A 27500-nucleotide genomic window follows, 5' to 3' on the forward strand; every position below is an offset into this window, starting at 1 on the left:
CGACCGACGGTATTCTTGTCCCTAAAATACATTTAAGGACCATATTCTTAGTCCCAAAATATGATGCTTGGTCGTTGTTTTGGTATAGTCAAATTACTGGCGACCATTTACCCTGGTCCTAAAAGGTCTTTAAGGACAATAAATTTGGTCCTTAAAGGATCTTTAAGGGTAAGCTTTCCACTAGCCCATAAATTGTGGCTCCTAAATCAATATATTAGAAGTATTTTTTTTTCAATCCTGTTCACCATAATATTATACAATTTATAGTACAAGAAATCAATTGGATTCAACAAAATTATCAATGCTATCATTATTTTTTTATATATGAAGAAGTACAAAAAATAGATTTGCATCTCAATATACTATCACTGGACTATGATATAATTCATTACATTATTTACACCACCTCTTAGCAGAAGAGATAACATCTATAGCAAAAAGTATAAAATTTTGCCTAGCAATCTTTGTAAAATAATAATCAACTCGTCAACTTGAATGAAGTCTTCAAAACCTACATCTTGACGTGCAAACTAAGTATCCAAAACCTGTGAAAAATATAAAATATTCTATGAAAAAAGCTACAAGGATGAACTAGAAAATTGGTTTAAAAAATTTCATCTAAATTAAGAGTAGTAGTAACTTAACCACTCACATGTCAGATTCTATCAAGTGTAATTATATGCACCTTCAAAATTTGAAACATCAAGGAAAAAGGGGCTGCAAAAAATATAAACGATAATAAATTAGAATATCAAACAAACAATGTTAGAGTAGAAGCTAGCATTCTTTTATCATTGACACAAATTATTGAACATGAGCAAAACCTTATAAAACTGATCATTAAACATTAAGAAACATGAAGCTGAAATTTAACATGACATGGATCCAAACTCCAGTCTATATATAATATTGAGATCAAGTATTTAAAGCTAATCCATAAACAAGTACCAAATGTGCTAACTATATAAAACGACAGCTTCATTTAAACGGGATCAAATCTCGAAATAAACTAGAAGACATAACAATTTTCTAAGATGTACAATCAAATAAGAAACATAAAACAAGAAAGAGCCCCCAAAATTGATCATGTCATTGAATGCGGGAAGCATAATAAAAGACTCAATATGAAATTACATGATTAGTAATCTTCAATTAAAGATTCAATATAAACTTCATAACAATTTAAGGTATAGAGATATTAAGCTTTTCACTGAAGTATTCAATGGCTTTTTCAATTACCGATGTCAATGATCTTCTGATAACAAGACAGATATACAACAACAACAATAACAACAACCCAGTAAAATCCCACTAGTAGGGTCTAGGGAGGGTAGTATATACGCAGACCTTACTCCTACCCCGCAGGAGTAGAGTAACAAGACAGATATAGACCTTTTTAATTCATACCACTTCTTTTGCCAGTTTCTCCTTACATTGATCTGAATATTTTTTGTTTCATGAACAAGCTCAACAATTCTTCAACTATGACATGTCTAATGCATCAGTAAAGAAGAAGAATCAAAAGTCAATGGACATTGTAAATAAAATGAAAGAACTTGCAAAATTTCATAAGATAGAGAAAAAGAATAATGTATAGGACTTGAAATGTTGCTTACCCTATACCCATAGTACTCCAATAACAAGGCCAGTTTCTCCATGAAGTCTTTCAGCTCCATTGCTGCCTACTACAACAGTGATAAAAAATTTCTAATGACAGAACGAAAGAATTTTATTGTATTCTACTACTCAAATTATAAAAGTTGTTCCTCAGACCTATATTACATTATGTTAAAACAATTATAGTCACCGCTCACTAACCATTAGCGCCAGTGCGTAAATTGCTCTAACATTTCTTATATCGATATCATGCTTAAATAAAGATATGATAAATCTAATGCAATGTTTTCACTTAAAAAGAGCTATTTGTTTGTGAAATAAAGATTCATTCAACACTAGCCCGTTAATATACATTAGAGAATCAAGTTTATCAAGGCAATAAACTAAAATAATGAGACCTTTAAACTGTAGGAAAATGGCACTTGATCCAAAATGAACGGGTTTCACCCACCAAAGCTCAAGGGCAGTGACAATATAGACATAGACATCTGTTAATAACTATAGTGTAAATGGCTAGCACAAAAGTCAAACAATGATAAAACCAAGAGAACACAATAGAACCTTAAAAAATTTGGTATGGCCAATTGCAATAAAAATAACAAGTAGTCCACGAAAGAAAATAATATTTTATAGTTCGCAACAAAAATTAAATTGTTAGGTAAGTTATCAACCATTAAAAGGACGCTTAAATAGAGCTAGCGCAAAATTTTAGAACTTCACACTTTTGCTAAGCTTTCTCTTACCTTTCTATTGAAAAATTAAATCTGGATTTTCAGTCACAAAATCCAGTACCTTGCTTCCTCCCCTCCCATCACATCTCCTCCCCTGCCCCACAAACCACGAACAACCCAAATGGTATCAAGCATCAACATATTCATGCTAAAAAGAGATTAATTTTACCATGCAAAATTACAGAAGCAACCATCATCCAAACAAAGTGATTTGCAAACTAGAGAATATCATAATCTAATTAATTGGATTAGTCGCACAATAAGACTATAGTAAAGAAAGCACCAAAAACCTCAAGCTTCACCCAAAACTCTATTTGTACCAAATCAATGACACTTACGAATCATCGTCTCCGTCTACTTCTCAAAGATATATAGGAAAGGATGAACATATACTTACCTGATTAGTGAACCCCCCAAAAGAGTATCTCTTACTGAAATCACTACAATTCCCCAAAGCCCGGACATGACATAGAACAACCAGAGATGTTAGATCCAAAAAGTTGAGAGTTCTATCAGCACGAGCTGTAAGGTAAGTAATTTTTAAGAGAAAATAATAAAAACCCAAATCCCCCATAAAATTCAATAAAGGACAAGTTTGCCAAATCCCAAAATATATAACCAAATCTGAAGGAATTTTAAAATTTTATTTCGATCTTTCCTGGGTTTAGGAAAAGTAGACTTTCTCGCATGTGATTTACCCAATTGTCCCCTCGCTGATATTCCAAAATGGCATACGAATTTATAATGGCAAACCCCCGCCACTCTTTCACAAATAAATCACAAAAGTTTAAAAATATACACCATTTATAAATTACATAGATGAACGAGTTTAACTGGGGGGGGGGGGAAGAAAAGAAGAATTTTTTATATATATAAGGACTTACATCTCTTTGTAGTTTTCGTGCCTAAATCATCAGCGACGTAAAAATTTAGATCAGATTTCTAGGATATTTTTGCATATACCATCTCCAGAAAAAGAGGGCTCACATGGATTAGTAGCATGATTTGTTAGATCGAGTGTATCCAAAAGAGTTTAGGGTTTTGAAGAACCAAAATTTGACAAACAAGAGGTTTAATTGAATAAAAGAGAGAGGTTATATTGGAATGTTGTTTTTTATTTAGTTTTTATTTCAATTAGTGCCTCGCTCTCTAGTATCTCCCGCTTATTTTATACTAGGGACCAGATATCTACAATTTTACAGACCAGATTTAGTCTCTTCGCTAATTTAACGAGAATTAGGGGCCAGAAAATAATCTTGACCCTATTTATATACACTTAGGGACCAGATTTTCCAGTTGTCCTAATATTTTGGTCCCTAATAAGGCTTTTTCTTGTAGTGGATCCGATAAAAATCACAAAACTAGAATCTTTACACTCTCACGAGTTCGTACATATCAAATACATCAAAATCCGACCACAAACGACCCCTCAAACTCTCAAATCAAGTTCTCCAATTTCAAGCCCTAATTTTCCACTTTTAGGCTTTAAATCCTACTAATTTCATGTCTAATTAGGTAGACATCAACATAGAATCGAGTATTGAGTTCGAAAATCTTACTTCCAAGTGTTTTCCTTCGATTCACTCGTCAATCCCTCTTAAAAAGCTCCAAATCCGGCCAAAAATGGTGAGAAATGGCCTAAAATTCGTTAAGATGGCTATTTAAACATTCTGCCTAGGCATTAATTCCTTAATCGCGATTGCGGAAAATGCCACGCGATCGCGAAGCACAAAACTGACTTTCCTCATTTAACCTTACGTGATCGCATAAAAATCCACGCGATCGCGAAGCTATGCTTCTGCTAATTTATGCAATCACGGTCTCACCCACGCGATCGCATAGAACAAACCTCACCACTTCACACCAGCCCCTTCTCTCCTATGCGAGCGCGATATTGGCTACGCGTTCGCGAACCATAACCTCCCAACCAATCGTGATCGCGTTCTAACCTTCGCGATCGCACTTAACAAATTTTACCTCTTCCCCACAAAGCCTACGTGATCGCGAACCCCACTACGCGATCGCGAAGAACAAATGTCTGCAACATAACTGAAGGAAAATATGCAACTTCCAAAACAAGAATTTGGTCCGTTTAACCATCCGATACTCATCCGAGGCCCTCGGGACCTCAACCAAACATGCCAACATATCCCATAACATCATTCAAACTTGTTCCAATCTTCGGAACACTCAAAATAACATCAAAACATCAAATCATCATAGGATTCAAGCCTAAGAATAAATTTCAAAACTTCCAAATTCAGCTTTCGATCAAAAAGTCTATCAAACCTTGTCTGAATGACCTCAAACTTTGCACACACGTCATAAATGACACAACGGAGCTACTCCAACTGCCGGAATTCTATTCCGACCCCTATATCAAAATCACCGCTATCAACTGGAAAACGCCAAAATTCCAATTTCGCCAATTCAAGCCTAAATTTACTCCGGACCTCCAAAATACATTCTGATCACGCTTCTAAGTCCCAAATTACCTCACGAAACTATCCGAATCATAAAAACCAAGTTCTGAGATGATTTACTCACAAGTCAACTTCCGGTTGACTTTTCCAATTTTATAATCAACTTAAGAGACTAAGTGTCTTATTTCTCTCTACAATCATTCCGAACCCGAACTAATCAACTCAACACAACATAAAAGAGCCGAACCATACAAAATAAAGCAGAAATGGGGAAAACGAAGCTAAAACTCTCGGAATGACTGATCGGATCGTTACAGAATGAGAGAATGCAGTTCTCTAGTCAAGTATATATAGTGTTAAAATGGCCTCTTCTTTATTCATTTTCAACTCACAGTGACATTTTAATTAAGCATGTTTTAGGAAGTTTGAAATATTCGCACCATTGTTAGTTTTATAAACTGATACAATAATATGAGATTTCTTCCCTAATAGTTGGCAGATAATTTTATATTGCTTAGGAATCATTAAGAAACTAAGTGGATCATTACAAAAGATCTTATCGAATTAAGCAATGCATGATTAGAAATAAAATAGTCTTAGTGGCTTTCCATGAACTATGCAACTACCAAATATGAGACATGGGATTTTGTTTTATATCGTCCCTTTTTAAACTAAAGCCACCAACAGGCAACATGATGTTTTGTACTTCAATGCCACACGAGGGGATTATTTGTGTTGTGCCTAATTTTTACGTGCATTGAATTATAGAAGGACTTGGTTTTTCTATGCGTTTTTTAAATTACAGTTGCGAAATAAGTAATACAAAAAAATAAAGAACACAAGTATTTTACGTAGAAAATACCTGGCTCAAAAGGTAAAAAAAACCACGACTTACTTCTCAGTATGATTTTTCGCAAATACTTCACTAAACTTTGAGCCAAATCAAAGTTTACAAACTCTTGCAAACCTAAGGATTAAACTCTAACTTTTGTAGCAACACGCCACGGGCTGTTGCAACTACTTCAAGTTAATTTGAATGATACAACTCAAGTACCTAGTACAAATGCTTCTAACGAAAGCTGAAAGGTACAACTCAAATGCTCCTACTACAATGAAACTAGTATTAAAGACAGACACATGAAACTGATTCTTCAATCATGTTCATGTAGCTTCACGTTTGCACCCTCGAATCTCACAGGAATTGCTCACAAAATGACTTGCTATTTTGCTCTCAATTCTTGCTTTACTTCAGTATGTATGAAATCCTTGTAAAGAGAACAAACTGATATTTATAAAGTTAGTAGGATTAGGATTAACAAGAGCCCTGATGCTTTGCTCTTCCGTGCTGGAAGAGTTCTAGTTAATTTTAACTTCTAATTTTTTTCTTATCTTGGACAGAGTTATCTTCAAGTAAGGAGTCCTACTCCTTATCAAATATGCAATCATTTCGTTGAGGGATTATAAGAAATAATCACTTATACTTTTCCCTTGCACGTGCATACCTTTTACTTGATTTTAACCGTATTTAGTGTACAATGTCCATGGATCTGATTCATGCATGTGTCCCTTTATCAATCATCAAAGCTTATACCGCTCAGGTCAACACAATAGGTGGTTGAATTTTATTGGTAAAGCATAAAAAAAGAAAAGAAAAAATAAAGTGTTGAAGATGACTAGACTAAAGACCACAAGAAATATCATTTGGTAGAAAGAGAGATGTTTCGAACAAGCTCTTCGTTATAGTTATATGCTCGTGAGCAGAGATAAAGGCATGATTTTAATTTTATGAATTTTCGATTTTAGAACAAAACTTCAAGTGCTAATATCTGGATTCTAATTTTAATATGTATATATATTTAATAAATTTTTTAATACAAATACACTATTTGAGCAAAATTTATATATCCAAATATGTTAGCTATTGAAGAATTGAGGCTGAGACGATTAATTCTAACTTGGTGTAACACGTTGATGGACCACATCATCATAATAGTTAATTATCCTTATGATATACAAGTATACATATACTTCTATCATTTATATGTTATCCATCTTTCCTTATGTACAAATTTCACTCGAATTAAACAACTAAACAAGAAGTTCACAACCTTAGAAGGCGTCCAATTGGAACCAACATACTTGAATTTGTAAGGGTGTTATGTCCTAACTTTTAGATACGATCCATGAAATTTATTGAGTTTTATACTAACTTCATATTTTCCAGCCCATAACCCTAGATCCTTTTTATCACATTAATAATATAAAAATCTGCCCTCCTCCGTTTAAAGTTCATTAGTTCTTTTCTTTTTAGTTTAATTACCTTAGCATCACTACTTCTAGGTTTAATTCTTGCTCTGATAATTATGATAGTCTAATTTAGTTAATAGTTAATCACAAGTTCTCATGGGCTCGACATCCGACTGTTAGTCACTTTATTACTTAACGACCGCGTATACTTGTGTGTTCGTTTGTCCCCCAACATGCATCCAGTTGGAACCAACATACTTGGATGTGTAAGGGTGTTATATGTCCTAACTTTTAGATGATCCATGAGATTTATTGAGTTTTATACTGACTCCATATTGTTCAGCTACATACGTCCTAACCTTTTTTAACGCGAGTTACATCCTTATATTCTCTGTGTAAATATCTATGATTTTCCCTTAACCATAAAATTTTTCTTTGAAAACTTTTAAATAATATGACGATATGAGTTGAAATTTCATCACAATCTTTATCAAATCATGTTATTGACAAATGCAAATCGCAGCCCAATTTTTCCATCGATAGTTGCATAGTTCATGGTAGGGCTATCAAATTTGGCCCAAGCCCAAATGACCCGCCCAACCCGTCCAAGGTTGGGTTGGTTATTGACCTGCCCATTTATTGAACTTAGCATATCTTGACTCAACCCATCTCAACTCATTTAAAGTTGGGCTAATTTTTAGCCCAAATTGATCCATAAGCAAGTTTGTCAAAATATCTTAGAAATAATTTTATTTTTTGTTTAATATTTTAAATATGACCATAACAAAAGCAAAAAAACTTTATTTAGTAATTATACAATTTAAAAGAAAATAACACATATTAATTAAAGTTTAATAAGAGTTGGCGGGTTGGGTTATGACCCGAATTTTAACCCATCTTGACCCAACCCATCTTAGCCCCAATAACTTTTGGACGGGTAATTTGATCCGCCCAATTATTGACTCAACCCATTTTGACCCGCCCAAAATTGACCTAACCCGCCCATTTGACACCCCTAGACTTCATGGGAAGCCACTATGACTATATACGAGCATAAATATTTTAATCCTTGATGATACGGATTAAAATCATATACTAACTGCACACGGATTCCTATATCAGTTAGAAGCCATATACTATATTAAAATAATTGCCTAACATCTTTAAATGTAGCATATTTTAGTTCACAATGATATAATTTATTGACAACTCCTGACACACATGGTCAATATTAAAATGTTCATGTTAGTCGACTACTGAAAAGTGAAAAGGAAATGGTCATCAATTTTAACACTATATATACTTCCCCATAGAAGTGCATTCTCTCATTCCAAGGCTTCTTGACTAATCAATCATTTTTATTTCCCCTTCTACTTTTTTATAAATATTCTTGGTTCCTATTAAAGTTTTAATATAATGAGGTTCTCAGCTCGTTTTCTTGGAGTTGTTCTCTTAATTGTTTTTATCAGTGGCATGGTTTCTGCTGACATGTTTGGTAGGCGGTTGCTTGGTGCTGGTGGCTCAGGCGGAGGCGGAGGCGGTTTATTTGGCGGGGGAATTGGTGCCGGTGGAAGTAGTTCCTATTTAGGAAGTGCTGGTACTGGAATAGGTGGAGGATTGCATGGTGGTAGTGGTAGTGGCTCTGGTGGTGGAAGTAATGACCATTTAGGAAGGCGGTTGCTTGGCGGTGCAGGTGGCTCAGGCGGTGGTGGTGGCGGTTTAGGGGGGTTGGGAACTGGTATTGGTGGAAGTAATGACCATATAGGAAGTGGTGGTACTGGATTTGGTGGAGGATTGGTTGAGGGTAGTGGGAGTGGCTCGGGTGGTGGACACTAATTTATCTTATGCTTAAATGTTCTCAATTCGTGGGAATTACTTTCATCACTAATCATTTCAGCTCGGTTAGTGAATTTTTGTGTTCGAACCTCGAAATTTATGTGAATTTCCTTAACAAGGTTGTTGCTTCTCTAGCATTAAGTGAAGTTTGTGTGTGAAATGTGGATTGTGTTGGCGTTTTTCTTTTGGCTTGGGTCGTTGGATTCTGATTTATTAAATTAATTAAAGAAGAGCTTCTTGATCTGCTTCAGTTTTATACGTGTTACGTTGTATCATTTATATGTATTTGTATCTTTCAATAACCTTAGTGACATTTATATATGCGAAGCTCTTAATGAGAAGAATGGAGTGTGAATTAGTTACTTTTACATGATTTTTTATTTTGGTTTGCGATTGAAATTGTGGTTATTATTGCAATTCATTAAAGGTTATTTTCATTTGCTAGATTACCAATTTACTTTACACTATCAGTCGATCTCCCTATCTGGATGCCCCAAAATGTTTATTTCATTCTATTTATATCAGTGTTTTAAATGGTGTTTTTTGGCCGAGCTGTATCAAAAGCTCATCAAAGCATACTGATGGTGCGTAAGTATCGTGGCGTAAGCCCGGACATTCCAACCGTTCGCATAGGTGTAAGCCCAACGTTCTGGGCGTTCATTTGGGGCATAATCCTGAGAATGTTTCCAACTTTGAACCAAATTTTCTTAATAAATCTTTTTTAGACTTAAATAATAAAAAGTTAACTCATAGTATATTTTCAACTAAATATTAGAGATGTTAATATATGTCGGTCGGGTTAGCCCAGTCCAGCCCACGTGAACTTTAGTAATTGACGAGTTAGGTTGTGCTAGCCCACCATTTTGATGAGTCTTATAATGGTCGGCTCACCCAGCCCTATGTGGGCCGATGGCCCCGCTGACCGGCCCATCATTTTTAAAATATAATTTTATATTTTTTCTCAGCCTCTGGGTAGATGTGAACTAAGTTTCCAGCATCGGTAAGAGAATCACCAAATCCAAAAATAGATTTGTAACAATTACTTGTAGCAATTTTAGCAAAAGCAAATAAAATGCATGCAAAAAAGTAAATAAATATCAGTTGAGAAGAAGAAGAAGCCATTGGAACTTTTGGAAAAGCCAAAGGGACACAGCCAATATTCTCAAATTGCATGTGTTTAAATACCCTGTAGATCAGTGGTAGACTGGTAGGTATTATTCTGTCACCTTTATCTGTTAGTACTTTCTTTTAACTGTTTTTTCTAGCTATACAAAATCAATATCACATGGTCCAATTTAATATCTGGCCCATGGACTTTGATACTTAAAAACAATATTAATATACCAACTTTGGTCCCGTTGATGTTTAAGGGTTTTTTGATCGTAGATCTTTTTTTTAGTGTTTTCTTCTTCTTCTTTTTTTTTAAATCTTATTTCTGGTTGAAAGTTTTTTTGGAACTTGGAAGTATTACGTACATCTCCAGAAAGAGTATTCTAAAGTTAAATTGTTCCTAAATAAATAAATGTAAAATTTACTATTTTGGAACAAATTAAAAAGAAAAATATAATACGTAAATAGGGGAAGGCAGGGGCGGAGGTGTTAGGTGTTGTCCTAATTTTCTTATCATATTTTGTTTCATAAGGGCAACATATTTACCATAATTTGGTTTTCCTTCTTGTAGAAGGAAATTATAAATCCTCCACGTTGGCTTAGTCTGAGAAATTATAAATCTCCATAATTGGGTAAGTCTATGACTAATGGCTAGAGGTTGGTAAGTTGAGACTTTATTTGAGACATTTATGTAAGTTTCCTTAAATAAAACGTGTTGCCTCTTGACTATGCCTTTTAAAACACTAGTTTATATACAACTTTCACAAACTTATTTAACGGCGAAATGACTTCCTGGCCACTTAAACTTGTAGGACTTTTGAAAATCGATACACAAATTTTTATCTTTCCCATTTAAACACTCAAACTGGTAAAACCTACAACTAGCAAACACCTTTGACCATTGATGATAGCATCAAGAACAAGGATATAGTTAAGGACAATGATAGAGATGATAGAGTTTTGGAAGCTCCAAGGCCATTTACAAGATCTCAAGCTAAAGAGTTGCAAGCTAAGGTTGCTAGACTTCAATGGCAAATAAAGAAGCTTTTAATTGTAGAGGAAGAGCTCAAGCCCAAAGGAGATGAATTGTCCAAGTTTTACAATTATTTGGTAGTCCAAATTGAAGTCTAAGAGGAGGAAGATTGGGTTACCAAATCAGCCCTTGAAGTCCACCAATAAGGCTCAAAATGACCTTAAAAGAGGTCCAAAAGGGGGTGTTTCAAAAGGAGCCCAATTGGAGTCCAGACCAATGGCCCAAACTAATAGTTTTAAGGCCCAAATCTGCCCCAAAAGGATTTGGCCGCCCCCACTTAATTTTGATGGCTTTTGTTACCCCTTAGGAGCCACCTACCTAAGTTTGATGGCTATTGTGACCCCTAGCAGCCCCCTACCTAATTTAGATGACTTTTTAGCAACCCCCTACATTATTTTAAGTGCTTTTAACTCCTATAAATAAGGAGTTCTTCTCATTCATAAGACACAACATTTATTGATTAAGTATATCATACTTTGAGAGTTCTTTTGAACCTTTGTTACTTGTGCTTTGAGATTTATCTTTCAACCTTTACTAGTTCTTAGTTCAAGGTAGTAAGATTACTTCTCTTTTATGATATCTTTGATTCCTTTGTGGTATTCTTAGAAGGCGATTAATACTAGTTATTAATTGTTGTCTCAAGTTACTCGTAAAGTGGTCAAGATCCGAATCTATTGTTTTGATTTGCTTTTTAAGTAAAGGCGTTTGATTTCTTCCATAAATCAAGACGTTGTTACTTTGATCTTGTCAAGGCTATAGAACTCACGTTCTTGGAAGTTCTTGGAATTCTTTCCTTGAATTCGTCCCATATCCTTTATTTCGTCTCTTTAATTCTAGTTGTTCAATTCCTTGTTGTTATTGCTTCCGCATTTACTTCTCAAATTCTTACTCTAATTTGGATTTCCGACCTAGTTGTTATCAATTGACTATGCTTATGTGGCGGTAGCTTATCTTACGTGGACATAGTGCGTACAAGTCACGTTCAAATGACGCGTGTATATGTTATTATTCATTAAAAAGATTGTAAATTTTTTTTTAAAAAAATAGAAACTATAAGAAAAACCAAAAAAGAAGAAGAAGATGGTGGCTGGGTTTATTGACTCCGCCTTATTACGCCAGTTCCTCCAAAAAAGAGAAATTAACCATGGAGCTAGACTGCCGGAATTTTTATCAATTCCTATGGGAGATAAATTGAGAGAAAAATTAAGGTCTATGAATGTTACCGGAGAAAGGATTAGATTTGAAGGCCTAGCTCCACTGGCTCCGACAACGGAGACGACAGATTTTTCGGGGGAGACGATGGGGAAAATTACAGTGAATGGTGCTAGGAAAATTTTGAGGTTTTATCAGTTAGAGAAAGTGAGATTGAGAGTTAGAGATATGCCGATGAACTCCATTTTGTACTCTAAATTCGTTGAGTTTCTCTTCGTCTTTTAGTTCCATGTTGATTTTGTTCCAGTAATTTTCTTCTTCTTTTTGTAGTTTCCCTTTCTTCTTGAGTGGCTTCTGCTCCTACATGCTCATCTTCCATATCTTTAATCAGTTTTTTTCAAGTACTCAAGAATACAGAGGAGAGTATTTATAATTAGTGGAGGCCTTTGAGATACTTGGCCTTTAGCAACAGAGAACAGGGTTTGGAGTTTGCAAAGATTGTTGGACGATTCAGGCAGCGCCATCGTTTTTCGGTGACGTCGTTTTGCTCCGTCCCCATCAGGTAAAAGTTGCACAACTATGGTAAAGAAGAAAATAAGGGAAATAGAAGAAAAAGTAGAAATTAATAAATTTATTCACGCCCTTGACGTGTAATAATCTCATTGGTCATTTGCTGACGGGATGGACACGTATGTAAATGTGTAATATACGCGCGTAGATTCAAAGGTCAAATGTGTTTATTAGTTAAGGGTTTCACGAGTTTGAGTGTTCAAATGGGAAAGTCCAAAGTTTGTGTATCGGCTTTCAAAAGCCTTGCAAGTTTAAGTGGTCAGGGAGCCATTACGCCTTATTTAATTCTACTCAATTTACAAACAACGGCATCATCAATTAGGGTTTTTTACTCTCATCGGAGTTTTAAAAAAATGGAGATACCAGAGCAGCATTCTGCAGCGTATGAAGAGGGCATGGATCTGAGGCAATACTATGAAAATCCTTACCCACACGTTCGACTTCTGTAATGTTGTTTTGTTATGATTTAGAAGATGAAGGCGCCACCGTTCAAGTTAAGGCACATGTGAGTAACTCTATGTTGCCTCATACGAATTTACTAATTTTCATTCTGATCTGAAGGTTGGAGATGTTGTTAGAATTGTTGGGATTCCAGGAAACAGGAATAGGGGAGGGGTTACTATTTATCCCAGATCATTCTTAGTGTTGTCATCATACAACAACAACAACAATCCAATATAATTCATACAAGTGAGGTCTGAGCAGGGTAGGATGTATGCAACCTTACCTCTCGTCATATGCAGCAACAAGTGAAATTATTAAGGTGTGAATTTGTGTTTGATGTGTGTTCTTTTTTTTTTTTTGGCTCAGCATTTCTTCTTTCTTGGATTTTATTTGATTCATCAATGAAGAACTTGTTGCTGTATTCACTTTTATGCTATAGTGATTCACTTTTATGGAGACATCTTGAAAATAATTTATGGTACATGGGTTGTATGTAAGTCCCTGTACGGTTTTATGGAGCCGTTATAAGCTAATGTGTTTGAAGGTTGTAGATACAAACTTTTTGGGTTGTGCAGTGCGTTGGGGAGTAGGGGGAATAATTTTGGCAGAACATGGCATTTTTTCGGTCTAGTATGCGATCGCAAAATTATTTCGTAGACCGCAGATTCGCCGTAGAGTAGAACACGAGAAGCACAAAATTTGAAGGTCAGTTTGCGGTCCATTATGCGACCGCATAACTTTCTCGCGAGCTGCAATTCCTCTTCCTTTAACCAGAGGTCTCGAATTCGAGCCCTGGTTGGATATGAAAAAATTCTTGGTAGAGAGTGCTTCCCCCAGAGGCTCTCTTCCCCTAGAAGCTTAGGCAACGTGAATCCGAATATAGTCGGGCTCCAATACAGGTACCGGACACCGAGAGAAAACAAAATAAAAGGAGATGGATCGGTAGCTACACAATAGTCTGAATTTAGAAAAATATAAAAGGACAAGGTTTAGACCAATAGTTTTGATTTCTACATTCTCGGAAACAATGTAGAATTCGAATTCCATTCTTTTGAATAATCTCCTAGCCTCATTGATGGTATTCTGCAATTGCCAAGGTGTCTTACTTTCCTCCTTCAACATTCCAATGATTAGCATGGAATCACATTCTAATATAACATTTTGGATTCTGTTTTCCTAAAGGTCCACCAAACCAAATACAAATCCTTTTGGTGAACAAACTGTTCTTTCATTTTCTTAATTTGTCTAATTAATTAATTGAGGATATTCTTTTGGGCCTCACAAGCCCGCCTAGCCAAGGGTGATTTGTACAAATAGGATACTTTGGTCTTACTTTTGATTTTTTCACCCGCATGCCTTATGGGGAGAGCTTCAAGTTTAGCAAGTGTTGCTACTCGCTTGATTCACGGATAACACTTTTGACTTTTGACCTTAATAGAAAATCAAGAATTGTACCAGGAGCCTTCTATAGACGAATCTATTCATTTTGTTTATCATAACTTTTTGACAATATACGAAGGTAAACTTGTTTGTGATCTGAGGTAAATTTTCTAATATTTTAGGATATTTTTGAAGTTAAGTGATAATAGATGTTCTTAAAGTTTTATATAGGTTAGAATTTTTGTAATCTTTTACCTAGCTACCAATCCACGTTTGTAGTTCACAAATTGAATAGAGGTTTAAAGTCTATACAAATTGAATAGATGTTCTAGTAACCTTTTTTCTTTTATAACTGCTTATCCGTGTTTAGCAATTAGCATGTCTATTTTATGTGAACATGTAAGCTTTATTTATGTGCGTACGAATCATAATCCCCAAGTTATCATTATTTTTTATAAATTTAGCTTATAAGTTTTATTAGCTTTATGTACTTTTTTTATGAAGAGATCCGTGTTCTCAAGTTTTGATTTTTTTCCTTATATTTTTTTTGTAAAGTATAACTTTCTGTTTCACTTAGAAAACTCGGTGTTTTCTTTACTATTTAATACCATGTTTAAGCTTCTCTTCCATATCGTAAAATTCATGACTTTAGAGTTTACTATCATACAGATATTATGAGAAAATTTTCCTGTTGCTGTTAGCTTAAAATTAACTTATTTACAAAAAATTGTGCAAGTTATTTGGTTCATTGTATCCGGTATCAGAAAATTGGTTAATCATTCTATTCATATTAACAAAATTTTTATTAATTTAAAATTGTTTTTGCCATATATTTTACAATTATAATCATTGTGCCAGCTCAAAAATGTAATCTTGATATAACTTAAAGGAATTTTTTATATATATATCACTTTTTTCTATTTTTTTTAATTTTATATACACGTATAAATTCATGGTCTTTACATACAATTTTCTTAATGATTTATATGGAATTATATATATCTTTCATGATCCACAATGTACAAATGTTTCACGCTTCCTAGCGCATGGTCAATTAAAAAAAAGCCATTGCTAGTTATCTATCTATATTTATATTAAAAGCACGAATGCCCTTAGCGAAATGTCGTTCGTCTTTTTTACCCTTTAAAAATAGATTTTATATTGGACAAACTTGTCATTTAATTATGCTCGTAATATTTAGGATTTTAATATCAATTAAATTTTTATCTATTCCTGATATTTAGGATTTTAGCATTAACTAAAATTAGGGTCATTAAATCTTTCCTCATTTGGATTGGGTGGTAACCCCTAATATTTAGGGATTTAAATCCTACAAAATCTATAAATATTTTATAATTAAATAACAAACACGCATCCAACTCAAGCTCTCTGCAAAATTATGCAAATCAAGACAAATTCATAAGTCATTTATGTTCAAGGGAATCATTTATAAGAAGAGAAAATGACGTTGCGCCACAAGAAACAACTTATAAAACCAGTATGTAAATTTAATTAAATGCATTATGTGAGGTAAACATTTAAATTCTAAATGCATTGCTCATACTTAATTACTTTAAAGGCATGTTTTTTCACAATTTTATTTATCATTCATATTATTTCTACTTATGTTGTTAAGAATCACGTGTTTCTATATTTATAATAATATGATCAAGTTAATATTTCTTTTGCCGGATCCATACTTACAAAAAAATGGAAAATTATTTGCAAAATATAAAATTGTACATTTTGATTTCAATTTTCATAAATATCTATCATATGTTTCATGTTTATGAGAGGATAGAGTTTACTGATATTAGATGTAGTTATAGAGTTATAGAATTAAAAAGACAAATTTCAAAGTCCAAACTTGTGCGAAAAATTATTTATGTTTGAAGTTAACTAATACTAATTAAAAAAATTAAATACAAATTTCACTTAAATAATATCCTTCATTAATAAATGAGTAAATAATTTTACTTAAGGCTACGAGGAGCCTATGGAGACTTTTTCTTTCGTAACTAAGTTAGCTAAATAGGATAAATATTTATTATTTTTAGGAATTTACATTATTTTCTTGAACTTTTATTATATAAAATCAAAACACAATTTTTTTTTTTGTTTATAATTTATGTGATTTCTTAAAATCTTTTACTCATCGATACAGGTACATGCGCAATGTGTGTACGGTGAAACTAATGTAATAAATAAAAGAAATATGACTTTACTATATAATTTGGAAAATAGCTTTATGAATTGAAAATTAATTATATAAAAGAAACCGAGACTTACCCGTTGTGTGGACGACAATCTGCAGCTACTATGAAGAATGTAAACGCAACCATAGTGACCTCCAACAAACATATGCTTAGTTTATTATTCTTCTCCATTTTCTGCAATTTCACTCAAAAATATATTTATACTAGATAATCGATTAAAGAAAAATTCGTTTGATTCCCGTTGCACCACCATATATATAAATTGAGATTGAGGAAATATTATACTAGAAATTCTTATCCTAACAAGTCCTAACTCTTCTTCAAAACTTTTGAATTAAACACCACCTAAACTTCTTATCACTAGCCTTGAATTTTCTTATAAGAAATTGGGAATCTGAAATTAAAAGAATGTGATGATAACTAAAAATATGAAGGGGTTGATAGGAAAGAGGTCTCCAACTAGATAACTCCATTAATATTATATTGAAGCTAAAATATGAACGTAAAAAACTAAACAAAGCCAAAATCAGAAAGAAAAGAAACACAAACACACGGAAGAAGCAATTTGTATTAGTTTCCATTGGAAAGTGAAACTAAAAGATAAATGAGAAAATAAAAAAAACAAAGATTAATAATGATATATAATAATAACAGAAAGAAAAGAAAAAATAAACAAAACAGAGAAGAAGTTGCATACCTCTCTGCTAGTACTATATTAAAAGTACGAAGGCCCTTAGCGAAATGTTGTTCGCCTTTTTTACCCTTTAAAATTGGAGTTCACACTAGACAAAATAGTCATTTAATTATTCTCCTAATATTTAGTTCTTGAAATTGACTAAATTTTTTGTTATTAAATTATTTTCCATTGAACTAGGTAGGAAACCCTAAAATTTAGGACTCTAAAGTCAATTAAAACTTTACCTAACTTAAATATTTTCCTTATTTGAATTATATATGTCACATAAATATAATTCTTACATGTTGCTTTCATGAATATATATTCTGTGAAAAAAAGTAAATAATGTATGTTTTATATAAAATTAAAGTAAATAACTGATCCATCAATTTTATGCCTAATATTTAAAAAGGCACGTAAGAAATAGTGCATTTAAGTCATAGTTTTGATTTTAAAAAAATGAAAACATTAATGATAATTCATATTAAAGTGGCATGAATTTAGACTTTAAAAAGCAATTGTGACATTCTATTTTCTTTTAACAATAAGGACGTAGAATTTGAAATATACTTACAAGTTTTGTCCATTTTATTGTCTAAATATTAAGAAATAATCAAATGATAATCTTTTTTAAATGTGACATTATTTTAAATGGTAGAATAAGTTGATCAATATGTATTTTGTACACAAAAATAGGAATATAAAAAGAACATATATATGTAATTGGTCGCGAGTAAAAGTACTTTAGAAAGAAATTTTAGGTAAAATAAGATAATAATTGAGCAAAAAAAATAATATAAAAATTGTTAATAAAAATCGAGTTCAGATGCCTATATGATTATTAAGTTATTAATAGAATAAGGTTACAGCTTTAGCAGTACCGTAAAATGAGTAAAGATAAACAAAAATTAATTGTTGGTAAACTATCTTACATAAATTTTTTAATAAGTAACATGAAATATACATGCAATGTACGTACCCAAGTCCTCAAGTAAAGTTGAATGATTTTTTTTACCTTTCAATCAAACGCTACTCCTATAATTTTTTTTGTACAATAAAGCAAGCAAGAGAAACTATTGAAGGAAGAACTATTAGACTAGATCAAACTCCTAAGGAAGAACTACTTTTAATTTTATATAATAACGTAAACATAATTTTAAATATTATTTATTTTATTTTTCATTAACACGAAGGACACGCGCAACGCGCGTATGCTAAAACTAGTTAATTGAATAAAAGAAGAGGCCATTTTAAAACTATATATATTTTTGCTCAAAGAATGACATTCTCGCATAATTTCCTGGGCCTCTTTAACTATTATATCCTCTCCCTTTTCTTTATAAATAGTATTCTTTCGGTTCACATATATCACAGTAAAATTATAGTATCTCAGCTGGTTTTGTTGGACTTGTCGTCTTACTTACTCTTCTTTATAGTGATATAGAGCAGACATCTAGTATGTTGGGCAGGCGATTGCTTGGTGCAGGTATAGGTACCGGCAGTGCAAACGGCGGTATTGGAACTGGTAGGAGATTGATTTCTGTTAGTTTAGGTGGTGCTGCACGTGCAAGTTTCGGTGGTGCTACAGGTAGTAGTTTCGCTAATATCATGCACGGCATCACCCTTCGTGCAATAACACTCACTCACAATATTATGCACGGCATCACCCTTCGTGGTTTACACTCTTCCTCACTCAAACAATAGAAATAATAATATCTCGGCAAGGGAATCAACAATAGAAACAATACCGTCCAGGCAAGGGAGTCAACAATAGAAATAATAACATCCCGGCAAGGGAATCAGCTATAACCATTCTAGTTTCAACAATTACTTCACAAAATAAACCTCAACTTGAGCCAACACTCGACAATGGTCAATTACCAAGAATTTGTTCCACAGTGATAATCATAAATTTTAGCATGAACAGTACATAATAAAAGTCACAACAATCATAGTATAAGACTCACGGGCATGCTTGACACCAACGTATAGATACTCGTCACTTCACCTATACATCGTACTCGACACTAACACGTACCAAATAAGATACAACACATATTCCCTCAAGCTAAGGTTAGACCAAACACTTACCTCGATCCACGGCCAAAAGTCAAGCCTCAATTTCCGCTTTACCTCTCGGTTCCACTTCCAATCCGCTTGTATCTAGTCATAATTTACTTAATAACATCAATATATGCTAAATAAACCAATTCTAATGCATAAATATAGATTTCCCAATGTTTTCTCCAAAAAGTCAAAAATTGACCCCGGGCCCACTTGGTCAAAACTCGAGGTTCGAACCAAAACCCGTTCACCTATTCACCCACAAGCCCAAATATGCAATTAATTTCGGAATCCGACCCCAAATAGAGGTCTAAATCTCCAAATTTGTAAAATCCCCAATTCTCCTAAAATCCCTAATTTCTACCCTTAAAGAACAAGATTTAGGCCTAGAAATCTAATGAGTCCTGATGAAAAATGAAAGAAATGGGTTTAAGAGCACAAACCAATGATTTAGTGATGAAATCCCTCTTCAAAGATAGCCCAAGGTCGAGTTCTATGGAAGAAATTATGAATTTATGGCCTTTTCCCGTTTCTGCTTCTGTTTTAAGATCGTTGGACAGGTCTTCTTCGCGTTCGCGAGAACAGTGGAGGATCCACCCTTTAAGGTGGGGGGTGGTATGGCACCCCCTACGTTGGTAAAATTATTATATATTTATGTAGAAATTATTTTAAGCTAGGTTAAATATTTGATCCCGCCACCCCCAGTTGCAGACTAAACAAAGGTGCCATGGCTGGTAGACCTTTTGGAAAGTTTTTCTCGTGCGTAAAATTCAAGTTAGAATTTATCTTGAACCTTATCTGACTTCCTTTTTTCGTGTGCTTTTTATTTCCTTTGTCCCAATCATTTTTCTTGTTGGCTGCCTCCTAATTTCCTATTTTTCGTTCATTATTTTTTTTTCCTATATTCTATTATTTTATCTATGATCTTTAACAAGAACACTCAAAAAAGAACCTCCAAAATTTAAAATTTCATAAAATAAGCATTTCTCTTAATCTCAAATCATTTAATCTTTTCCTTTCAAAATCAAAAAACTTGGGTCTTGATAGAAATTTTTGGTTGAGATCAAATTTAATTTTTATAACTTTTTTAATTATAACATAAAAATTTGTGCTATTCTATAATTGTTAAATACAACTTAAATCTCTTTACTATTAAATTATGATGAATATTTTGCAAGTATTGCCTAGAAAAATATGAGATTTTAATTTTAATTTTTGGGATCTTGTAGTTTATCTAATTCTGCATCTATTGGATATATATTTTTTTTATTTTTCTTATTCTGATTGGTGAAATTTCCTTTTGAAGATGTTATTTTACTTGTGAAAATTTATTTTTAGCATACAAAAAGATGTAGTTCCCTAGTGAAAATATTGATTTTACTTGTATTGTTAATAATAAATGTGTGATTCCTTTTTTAAAATGTTAATTACATTTGCTTCTTGATGTAATTTTCATATAACAACAAAATATCCTGTGAAATCTCACAAGTAGTGTAGGAGATAGAGAAATAATTTTCATATTTGCAAATAAAAAGTTCCTATTAAATTGCCCGAATAAACTAAAAAAAATGAACCGAACAAGCGTTCCAAACAAGCTCTATATTAATTATTACAAAGTTTACATTAAAGAAAATTATGGTGGCACCCGCCACCAATAAATCCTAGATCCGCCTCTGCGCGAGAAGCCTGTCGCATCACGAAGCATTGGCCAGAAGAGCCTTCGCGTTCGCGAGATACTGTACGTGTTCGCGAAGGTACACCCCCTGACCTTCGCATTCGCGTAGGGAATTCGCCACGTTCGCTTAGAGTATTTCCCCCTCCCCCAGGTCCCTGCCAAAATGGCCTTTGCGTTCGCGATAGCCAGGTCGCGTTCGCGAAGGGTAATGCCCTTAACACTCCGCGTTCGCGACCTGTGCCTCGCGTTCAGTAGAAGGAAATTTCCCTCATACTAACTTACTCTTCGCGTTCGCTAGAGTTCCTCCGCGAACGTGAAAAAGGACATACCAGATGACAGCAACAGTTCAAAACACTAGAAATTTCAAGTCCAAACCATCCCGTAGCCTATCCAAAACATACCCGAGCCAAACCAAATATGCACGCAAGTCTAAAAACATCATACGGACTTGCTCGTGCAATCAAATTGAAAAATAACACCTAGAACTACGAATTTAGCATCAAAATCAATGAAAATCTCAAGAACTTTTAAAGTTTCCATTTTCACAACCGAGAGTTCGAATCACATCATATGAATTCCGTTCCTTACCAAATTTTACAGGCATAACTTATATATTATATTAAATCTGTACCAGATGAACGAACCAAAATACTGGCGTGATACTAACAAGATAGAAGGTTATTCAATTTCCAAAAATCCTTATATTTTCAGTTAAACAATTTTCTTCAAAAATTCATTTCTCGGGCTAGGGATATCGGAATTCAATTCCGGGCATACGCCCAAGTCCCATATTTATTTACGGACCCTCTGGGACTGTCCAATCACGAGCCTGAGTCTGTTTATCCAAAATATTGACCGAAGTCAACTTAATTCAATTTTTAAAGGCAAAATTTAGAATTTTTCTCAAATTTTAAATTTTCACATAAAGGATTTCCAGAAACGTGCACGGACTGTGCATGCAAATCAAGGAGAAGGAAAATGAGGTTTTCAAGGCCTCATAACCCGGATTCGAATTCTAAAACAAAAGATGACCCTTTGGTTCATCACATTCTCCACCTCTCAAACAACCGTTCGTCCCCGAACGGATATAGAAAAGTACCTAAGTCGGTAAAAAGATGGGGATATCGGCTCCGCATATCAGGCTTGGACTCCCAAGTAGTTACCTCAACAGGCTGAACTCTTCACTGCACACGAACCGAAGGATAACTCTTCGATCTCAACTGATGAACCTGCTGGTCTAAAATAGTCATCGGGTCCTCCTCGTAGGTCAAATCCTTGTCCAACTGGACAGTGCTGAATTCTAACACGTGGGATGGATCGCCGTGATACTTCTAAAGCATGGACACGTGAAACACTAGATGCACAACTAACAAACCTGTTGGCAACGCAAGCTCGTAAGCCACCTCTTCCACTCTCAGAAGAATCTCAAAAGGCCCAATGAACTTAGGGCTTAACTTGCCCTTCTTTCCAAATCTCATCACACCCTTCATGGGCGACACCCAAAGCAACACTCGCTCTCCAACCATGAATGCCACATCACGAACTTTACGGTCGGCATAACTCTTTTGCCTGGACCGAGCTGTACGAAGTCTATCCTGAATAATCTTATCCTTAACCAAGGCATCCTGCACTAAATCTATACCCACCAACCAAGCCTCTCCTGGCTCAAACCATCCAGTCGGTGACCGATACTGTCTACCATATAATGCCTCAAAGGGAGCCATATAGATGCTCGACTAGTAACTGTTGTTGTAGCCAAACTCCGCTAATGGCAAGAACTGATCCCACGAACCTCCAAAGTCAATAACACATGCGCGGAGCATATCCTCCAAAATCTGAATAGTATGCTCTGATTGTCCGTCCGTCTGAGGATGAAATGTTGTGCTCAACTCTACTCATGTACCCAACTCACGCTGTACTGCCCTCCAGGAATGCGAGGTAAACTGCGTGCCTTGGTTAGAAATGATAGACACGGGCACACCATGAAGGCGAATGATCTCACGGATGTAGATCTTTGCCAATTGCTCAGAATAATAAGAAACTACCACAAGAATGAAATGCATACTGCATCGAACTTCCTCTGAGTCCATGGGAGTCCCACAACAAAATCCATAGTGATACGCTCCCACTTCCAATCAGGAATCTCAATCCTCTGAAGCAAACCACCAGGTATCTGATGCTCATACTTTACCTGCTTACAATATATCTTTATTCATCCTCCTCCACCAATAATATCGTCGCAAGTCCTGATACATCTTAGCGGCGCCCAGATGAATAGAGTACCGGGAACTATGGGCCTCCTCTAGAATTAACTCACGAAGTCCATCCACATTAGGCACACAAATACGACCCTGCATCCTCAAAATTCCATCATCTCCAACTGTAATCTGCTTGGCACCTCCGTGCCGCACTGTGTCTCTAAGGACAAACAAATGAGGATCATCATACTGCGGATCTCTGATACTCTCAAATAATGAAGAATGAGCGACTATGCAAGCTAGAACATGGCTGGGCTCAGAAACATCCAACCTCACGAACTGATTGGCCAAAGCCTGAACATCCAAATCAAGAAGTCTCTCACCAACTGGAATATACGCAAGGCTACCCATACTGGCTGACTCCTACTCAAAGCATCGACCACTACATTGGCCTTCCCAGGATGATACAAGATGGTGATATCACTCTTTCAATAGCTCCAACCACCTCCTCTACCTCAAGTTTAGCTCCTTATGCTTGAACCGATACTGCAAACTCTTATGATCCGCGAACACCTCACACGACACGCCATATAAATAATGCCTCCAAATCTTCAGCGCGTGAACAATGGCTGCTAGCTCCAAATCATGAATTGGATAATTCTTCTTAAGGATCTTCAACTATCGCAAAGCATATGTAATAACCTTTCCATTCTGTATCAATACTACACCTAGTCCAATACGAGATACATCACAATACACTGTATATGGCCCTGAACCCGTGGGCAATACCAACACCGGCACCATAGTCAAAGCTGTCTTGAGCTTCTGAAAGCTCGCCTCACACTCGTCCAACCACTTGAACTGGGCACTCTTCTAGGTCAACCTGGTCATTGGGGCTGCTATAGATGAAAATCCCTCCACAAATCGACGGTAATAACTCGCCAAACCTAAGAAACTCCGGATCTCTATAGCTGATGTGGGTCTAGGCCAGTCCTTGACTGCCTCAATCTTCTTAGGATCGACCTAAATACCCTCTGCTGATACAACATGACCCAAGAATGCAACTTAACTCAACCAAAACTCACATTTCTAAAACTTAGCATATAACTGGCTGTCCCTCAGAGTCTGGAGAACGACTCGAAGATGCTGCTCATGCTCCTCTCGGTTACGAGAGTAGATCAAGATATCATCAATGAAAATAATCACAAAGGAATCTAGATAGGGCTTGAACACTCGGTTTATCAAATCCATAAATGTTGCTGGGGCATTTGTCAACCCAAAGGACATTACTCGGAACTCATAATGCCCATATCGAGTGCGAAAAGCTATCTTAGGGATATCAGATGCCCAAATCCTCAACTGATGGTAGCCAGATCTCAAGTCAATCTTCGAAAACACTTTGGCACCTCGAAGCTGATCAAATAAATCATCAATCCTCGGCAATGGATACTTGTTCTTGATAGTGACTTTGTTCAATTACCGATAATCTATACACACCTCATCGACCCATCCTTTTTTCTTAACAAACAACACCGATGCACCCCATGCCGAGAAACTAGGTCTAATAAAGCCCTTATCAAGCAAATCTTGCAATTGCTCCTTCAATTCTTTCAACTTTAGCGAGGCCATACGATATGGCAGAATAGAAATGGGCTGAGTGCCCGGAGCCAAATCAATGAAAAAGTCAATCCCTGTCGAGTGGCATCCCCAGAATGTCTGCAAGAAACACCTCTGGAAACTCCCGAACAACTGGCACAGAATCCATAAAAGGAACCTCAGCACTAGAATCACGAACATAAGCCAAACAAGCCAAATACCCCTTCTCGACCATACACCGAGCCTTCATATAAGAAAGAACTCTACTGGTGGAATGGCTAGGAGTCCCTCTCCACTTCAATCGAGGCAACCTCGATAAGGCTAAGGTCATGGTCTTGGAGTGACAGTCCAATATAGCATGATAAGGCGACAACCAATCCATCCCCAAAATAACATCAAAATCAACCATATCAAGAAGTATGAGATCTATACGGGTCTCAAGACTCCCAATAATAACCAAACATGAGTGATAGACACGATCTACGACAATAGAATCACCCACTGATGTAGACACATATGCATGAACAATCAGATAATCACAAGGCACAACCAAATGCGTAGCAAGATAAGATGACACATAGAAGTATGTAGACCCTGGATCAAATAGAACTGAAACATCTCTACTAAAAACTGAACCCGTACCTGTGATAACGGCATCAGATGCCTCAGCCTCAAGCCTAGCTAGGAAAGCATAACATCGGGGCTAGGCCTTACCACTCCGAGTTACATCTCTAGGATGGCCTCCTATTGGCTGGCCTCCACCTCTAGCTGCCTGAACCCTACCTCTAGCTGGCCGAGTGGGTGGTGGAACACCCGGTACCGGAACCATGGCATGAGAACCCTGATGTTGAGAACTGCTCGATGCTTGAGGGCAAAATTTAGAAATGTGCCTCGGATCACCACATATATAACAAGACCTCGGCTGCTGAAACTGCTGACCCTGAAACTGACCCTGACGGCCTGAGTAACCACCCTAAAAACTCTGGAGTGGAGGTACAATGAGAGGAGCTGGTTGTGCACTGTAGGGTAGCTGATAAGAATACTGCATATGAGAACCACAACCACCTGGAGCACTGTGGGATGTCTGAAGTGCTGAATGAAATGGCCTAGGAGGCTGGTCTCTACCAAAAAATCCCTGACTCCATATGAGGCACTACTAAACCTGCCAGAATGACGGGGCCTCTTGTCAGACCCCTGATCACTTCCTTGTGATAGAACCATCTCAACTCGCCTGGCCACATTGGCTTCATCCTGGAAAGAAATCTCACCCCCTGTCTCCTTAGCCATTTGCAATCTGATAGGCTGAGCTAGTATCTCAATAAACCTCCTCACCCTCTCTCACTCAGTGGGAAGTATGAGAAGAGCGTGATGGGCCAAGTCAATAAATCTAGTCTCGTACTAAGTGACGGTCACAGAACCCTGCTAGAGACGCTCAAACTGCTTCCGATAGTCCTCCCTCTGAGTGATGCCAAGTAACTTCTCTAGAAGTAGCTGAGAGAACTGGTCCTAAGTCAAATCAGGCGACCCAGCTAGTCCGGCCAAACAATAATCCCTCCACCAAGTCTTGGTGGAACCTGACAGGCGAAAAGAAGCAAAGTCGACCCCATTGGTCTCCACTATCCCCATGTTCCGAGTTCCTCATGACAGCTGTCCAAATAGTCCTGGGGATCCTCTGAAGATATACCGCCATAGGTAGTAGTGAAAAGCTTGGTGAACCTGTCCAATCTCTACGAAGCATCAGAAGACATAGCCGTTCTATCACCGGTCTGTGTTGCTGCTCAGCTAACGAAGCAATATGTGACCTCGGCATCCGTGAATGAACAAGAATAGAGGGTTCAATTTAGCATTGAGAGAACAAAATCACACGACGGAGAAGAATAGAAGTGAAATTATTCCTAAACTCTGTAGCTTTTAGGTATAAGCACAACCGTCTCCATACCGATCCCTCAGACTCTACATAGCTTGTTCGTGAAATGGGAGACCTAGAAAACCGTGCTCTGATATCAACTTGTCACGACCCAGATTTCCCGCTGTCAGGATCGTGATGGCGCCTACTTGTGAAAGCTAGGCAAGCCAACTACTATGGTTTTAACACATTTGCAATTATCCCAAGTAGAAATAAGTAGTAATTAAAATTAAGCAGGCATAAAATGCGGAAGTGATATAACAGTTCAAATTACTCCAATACATGTCTACCCCAATGATCTGGTGTCACAATTTCACAAACATCTATGAATTTCTATAAATACTAGTTTAGAAGGATAAATACAACTATTCTCAAAATGGAAAGAGATAGTATATCTAAAACATAAGGAAGGGGACTCTGGAGTCTGTGAACGCCAGCAGATCTAGCTCGGGTCTCCTGTGGACTGAAGGCAGCAACCCCCGATCTACTCACGAGGTCCAGCACCATTCTGTGTAGATTGCAGTATCAGTACAACCAACCCCATATACTGGAAAGTGTCGAGCCTAACCTCGGCGAAGTAGTAACGAGGCTAGGATACGACAACTATATAAACCTGTGCAGTTAAA

The 27500-nt window shown here is 35.9% G+C and overlaps 1 long non-coding RNA gene across 1 annotated transcript; it reads right to left on the minus strand.

Annotated features, from left to right (window-relative positions):
* Positions 1 to 280: 280 nt before the first annotated feature.
* On the minus strand, positions 281 to 3465 carry LOC107785520 (uncharacterized). Its single transcript, XR_001647881.2, has 4 exons — positions 3233 to 3465; positions 1617 to 1685; positions 653 to 717; positions 281 to 545 (listed from the first exon to the last, which is right to left on the minus strand). It is a non-coding gene; the product is annotated as an uncharacterized LOC107785520 (long non-coding RNA).
* Positions 3466 to 27500: the final 24035 nt, after the last annotated feature.

The sequence above is a fragment of the Nicotiana tabacum genome, chromosome 20 (assembly GCF_000715075.1).
Source record: "Nicotiana tabacum cultivar K326 chromosome 20, ASM71507v2, whole genome shotgun sequence".
Taxonomy (NCBI): domain Eukaryota; kingdom Viridiplantae; phylum Streptophyta; class Magnoliopsida; order Solanales; family Solanaceae; genus Nicotiana; species Nicotiana tabacum.